This window comes from Silene latifolia, chromosome 9 (genome assembly GCF_048544455.1).
Source record: "Silene latifolia isolate original U9 population chromosome 9, ASM4854445v1, whole genome shotgun sequence".
Taxonomy (NCBI): Eukaryota; Viridiplantae; Streptophyta; class Magnoliopsida; order Caryophyllales; family Caryophyllaceae; genus Silene; species Silene latifolia.
Genome location: NC_133534.1, coordinates 24,618,614 through 24,624,842, shown reverse-complemented (window position 1 = coordinate 24,624,842; position 6,229 = coordinate 24,618,614).

Sequence of the window (6,229 nt, the reverse complement as noted above, 5' to 3'; positions counted from 1 at the left end):
TGATCATCATGATCGACAGTTGTGATCACATTATTATTGGAGGACACATATTCCAACAACTGGTATATCAGCTAAAAGGTTTCTCAACCATTCAGCCTCTTGCCCTGCCAACTCAAGAGCTATGAACTCTGATTCCATGGTAGAGCGTGCGATACAAGTCTGTTTAGAGGACTTCCACGATATAGCATCTCCACCCATGGTAAAGACATAACCACTAGTAGAACAAATCTCATCGTTACCTGCAACCCAGTTCGCATCACAATATCCTTCTAATAGGGCTGAGAATCGGTCCAAGAACGGACCGGATCGTACCAAACCGGACCGGGCGGAAGACCAAAAATAAATTTTTTGTGGACCGAAGACCGGACCTAAAACTTTCGGTCTTGGACCGGACCAAACCCGAAATATTCGGTCCGGTCCGGTCTTAGACCGAAATGGACCTAGAACTAATTCTTTCACTATTTAGTGTATGATAATTACATTTAAGTTTCACTAAATTAAATGTCGATGAATAATTAGACGATTGTTTTTGAGAAGAAAATACTCAATATTAATTTATAATGTCTTGTGAAGATAAAATGGTAATTTAGTTTATAATATTCTAATGATAGTCTTTAGAAACATAAAATTCGGTCCATTTGGTCCGGACCTAAAATATCCGGGTTTGGTCCGGACCGGACCGAAGACCGAAAACTCAAAAAATGAGGACCGAGGACCAGACCTAAAACATTCGGTCTGGGTTTGGTCCAGACCAAATGGTCCGGTCCATTTTTCTGGTCCGGACCTAAACTTGCTCACCCCTACCTTCTAACACAGCAGAAAATTTACTATAATGCAAACATAAGTCAACTGTTTCTTTTAGGTATTTTAGTAAACGACGAAGAGCATTCCAGTGTTCATTACTAGGGTTATGTGTATAGCGACTCAGTCTACTAACTGCATAAGCAATATCTGGTCGAGTACAGTTCATTAAAAACATCACACTACCTAGGATTTTAGCATACTCTTCTTGGGAAACACTCTTGCCCAAGTTTTTACACAATGGTACACTAGGATCATAGGGTGTTCTAGCAGGCACATCATCAAAGCAGTTAAACTTTCTCAACACTTTTTCAACATAATGAGATTGACTTAGACAGATTCCATTGGGGTTTTGGATGACCTTAACTCCTAGGATAACATCAGCTTCTCCTAAGTCCTTCATCTCAAATTGTGATGACAAAAATTCTTTGGTTCTAATTATCACCTCCAAATTATTACCAAGTATTAACATGTCATCAACATATAGGCATATAATTACACAATCAGATCCCATCATTTTTGAGTAAACACATGAGTCAGAATTGTTAACCACATAATCATTACTTATCAAAGTGTTATTAAATTTCTCATACCACTGTTTAGGTGCTTGTTTCAGTCCATAAAGTGACTTGTTCAGTTTACACACTTTATTCCCTTGATCCGCAATCACAAAACCTTCAGGTTGAGACATATAGATCTCTTCCCTTAATTCACCATTCAAAAAGGCAGTTTTAACATCCATCTGATGTATAACAAGGTTATGAATAGCAGCTAAGGCGACAAGAGTCCTAATAGTCGAAATTTTGGTCACAGGAGAGTAAGTATCAAAATAATCAATACCCTTATTTTGTGTAAAGCCTCTAACTACAAGTCTAGCTTTGAACCTCTCTATTGTACCGCCAGGTCTCATTTTTTTTTAAAGATCCATTTACTTGTAATGGGTTTACTACCTTTAGGTAAATCAGTCAACTCCTAAGTTTGATTTGACACAATAGAGTCGAGTTCACTTTTAATAGCATCTTTACAAAAATTAGTATCAATGGATTTCATTGCCTCACTATAAGTTTTTGGGTCATCTTCTATTAAAAATGCTGAAACAAACTCATCACTATTATAAACAGTGTATCCAAGTTCAGACAACATAGTTGTATCATAATCATCACCAAAGTTCTTTGGGCATCTAGGTCTTTTACTTCTTCTAGGTTCAACAGAAACATCAATAGAAGTGCTAGCACTAGCATGTGAAGATAAATCAGGAGATGCAACAGATAAACTGGGAGATGGTACAACAGTTTTCTGAAAAGGAAAAACATGCTCAAAAAATTCGGCATCTCTAGCGTCAGATATAGAGCGGTCACTTAAAGACATAAATCTATAAGCAGAGCTATTTTGAGCATAACCTATAAACACACAATCATAGGTCTTAGGTCCAACGGTAGGTCTCCTAAAATCAGGTAAACCTACTTTAGCCAAACACCCCCATACCCTAAGGAAGCTCAGGTTAGGAGGATAGCCCTTCAAAATATCGTAGGGTATCTTGTCAATTTTCTTATGAGGTACACGGTTAAGAATGTGAAAAGCTGAAAGAATTGCTTCCCCCCACATATAGTTAGATAGGCCAGAACTTAAAAGCATAGCATTCATAATTTATTTTAAGGTTCTATTTTTACGTTCAGCTACACCATTGGATTGGGGTAAGTAAGGTGGACTAGTCTCATGTATTAAACCGTTTGCAGCACAAAAGTCAGCTAGATAACTGGATTTATACTCACCACCTCTATCAGACCTTACCCTTTTAATTTTTCTATCAAGTTGATTCTCAACTTCATTCTTAAAGTTTATAAAAGATTGTTCTGCTTCATCTTTAGTCTTAAGCAAATAGACACGGGTGTATCTAGAACAGTCATCTATAAACGTAACATAATAATTCTTGCTACCTCTACTTGCAACATTTTTAAAGTCAGCCAGGTCGGTGTGGATTAACTCAAGAAGACTCGTGTTCCTAGTAGTCACAGGTTTACTAGGCTTCTTTGTAAACTTAGCCTCAACACAGCTAGCATATTTAGAGAATTCTTGAATCGTCAAACTCGGAATTAAACTCATGTTCTAAGTTTTTTAATGTAATCCACATTCACATGACCTAACCTACCATGCCAAACATCAATAGACTCAGCGATATAAGCAGAAGAAGATGCAATATTATTAATAGCAGAATCAGTGTTCAATATAAAAAAGACCCCCAGAAAGATAACCCTTGCCCACAAATTCCCCATTACGCGACATTACCACCTTGTCAGCCTCAAAAAGAAGTTTCAAACCAGCTTTGTTTAACAAGGCACCAGACACAAGGTTTCGACGCAATGAGGGTACAAATAAAACATTACTGAGAGCAAGTGTTTTCCCCGAGGTGAGTTTGAGAAAGATCTTGCCTTTGCCTGTGATCTTTGCAGATGAAGAATTACCCATGTAGACGCATTCCCCATCAACAACTTCCTCAAACTCAGCAAATAAACCCCTATCAGCACAGAGGTGTCTCGAAGCTCTAGTATCCAAGACCCATTCAGCAACATTACCCACCAGATTAGCTTCCATAACCATAGCTGCAATAACATCACCAGTCACAGCAACATTGGCCTCAGCAGATTTCTTTTCAGAGCATTGGTAGGGTTTGTGACCAGCTTTTCCACAAACATAGCAGACAATATGACCCTTATAGTTTTTCCGAGTTATACGATTAACATATAAAACTCATAAATTTGTGTTATTATGATATATCACGAAATAAATTATGCATGTTAAAGTTTCTGGTCCTAAAATGTATTTAGGATATTTTGGTTAATTTATGGTTTTTTATTGTTCATCTTATATAATAATGGCATTAAAAATGTGATTTTATGATTAAAATGTCATTTTCGGACTAAAATTAGCTAAACTTCGAATTTTCCAGTAGTTTTTGGATATGTTTTCACATATATTATTTTTAGATGACCTGTAAAGTTTCATAATTTTTGGAGTTCTTATGCTCGAAATATGGATTTTTCATGATAAAAATCGAATTTAAATGAAAAATAGGTTAATATGAGAAATATTTTGAATCTGGTCATATAAATTTATTATGTTGTCACATGCAATTTTACAAGATGTGTTTAAAATAATAGGCTATATTGAAGTCGTTATGCACGATTTATGAATTTTTGATGAAAAATAGCATAAATAGTGACTTAATTAGTGGATAATTGCTAAAACATACTTTATGACTAAGGAAAATCGTCACATGTTGCATTTTATTATCTTTTTCAGATCTAAAATTGAAAAGTTGATGAATATATTTTTCTCATGTTTTTGATGATTATATTTGATAAATCCGATAAACCGCAACATTGTTTTTCCCGATAAAATTCGAAATTTTTAACCTAAGTTTTTGAACATTATGAGTGTCATGGTATTTTTTTCAGAATGTTCATGAGTTTAAATTTCAAATTTCAAATTTATTTGAAATTTTTATGATTTATTTGAAGCTTATAGCATTTTATTGTAATTTTGAGTCCACTAATGAACAATTTTAAGAAATATAAGTTAATTATTGTCAAATAGTTAGTGGAGACTAATTTTGGGTCCTAAGTTGGTTAGGGTAATTAACTTGTGCATAAATATGATTTTATGTAATTTATTGTGATTTTAAAAGGTTGAATCACGCAAATCCGTAAAAACCGTTTAATATACGATATTGGCTCCTTAAAGGCGATTTAGCATAAAATTGGGCATGTTCATACATATTATAATGCTGCATTTTATTTGTGATTGTCATAATTTTATTTTATGTAATTTTTGAATTATGTAATTTTACTTAGTATGGCCTTAGTTTTAATTGGTATTACCCGAAATGTATGAGAATATCGATTTGGTTGTAATTTATTGTGATCTCGTATCACCGTTTTGTAATTTAATAAATTTATTTTATTTTAATTACAAATTTATAATAGGAAATTATGTAATTTGTTATGTAATTTATTTATTCCGGAGTTCCTTGAAGACGGTGTCACTCAAGAAGGCGATACTTAAAGACGGTGTTACCTCGAGATGCGTGCCAAAACCGAAGTTCAAGGGACCAATGAAGTTGGTTTTCGAATATGTAATATTTAATTAGATTTTCTATTTTAGGAAGGCCATACTAGGATTTAATTTATGCTTTACATTTTATTTATATGTTGCACGCGTCGCTAAATCGCCATAACTAAAACATGCATTGTCATTTTAATCGAGTTTGTCGACCGTGTCAATTAAAATTATCGTAGTTCACCGCTTTAGTTCACTTAAAACGTGATAGATAATAAATTGACATGACCTCTCGCTAAAACAATCAATTGAGACATAGACTTACCAAATAGTAGAAACCATGAAAACCTATTTCGCGAGGGAGTGCACTCGGCCACCCCGGGGTACAAACCTTGTTACGTAGGGGAAGTGGGTGATAAATGTCTATCCACCAAATTTATGTTGATGAGGGTTTCATCGGCTACCCCGTGCCCAAGTTAATGTGAATTTGGATCATGGACACATTTATTCAAAATTTGGATTGACCTCAACGGAAGTATTCGTGACCGTAGTCGCATGTATTCCGGGCTATAGATAAATATTAGAGTAATTTTATCGACCGAGAGTTCTAAAAGTAGAATCGATTAAAGAGTTAGTCCATCGAGTTATATTGATAAGGGTTTCATCGGCTACCCTGTGCCCAAGTTAATATGAATTTGGATTTCGGAATCATTTATAATAGTTGGGTAGAGGTCACTATATAAATGCTCATATCTTGTTAAATTATTTACAAGTATGATTTTAGAAAAAAAAAAGACAAATGTTAATATTTCCTTTTCCTCCATACTTGTAGTTCATTATAATGAATCCATCAAACGCTACCGCACCGATAACTATTGAGTCTTGCCACAATGTTTTTGACGACGTTTGCTTCAACAATGATTTCGACACTACTAGAGAACTTCATTTTGGGATAGGATCGGATGGAAACCTTAACTTTATCACTTCTGTTCCGGGTGTAATTCCAGAGCAAGTATCGTTACCACCCGTGGCTTGTAGAATAATGTCTTGAGTTGGACCCTTCTTGCCTTTATTGTTCCTCTCGGCCTCTCCTGCAACAATGAACGAACTGAGGGCTTGGCTTTGTGCCAAGCGTACTCACTCCGACGCTCAAGTCAGTAAACTTAAAGGATTAAGTTGTGTTACTTGGCTAGGTATGTATTGTAGAGAGATAAGGAAGATATTACCAGATGAATAGTGTATTTAGGTTCAGTTGTGGATCCTTTCCTCAATAAAGGTTGAGGAGTATTTATAGGCTTTCACCTTTTGTCACGTAGTGGCCAAGTGGCCAAGTGGCTAGCAGGTGGAAAGACTGATCTACCCCTCGGCCGAG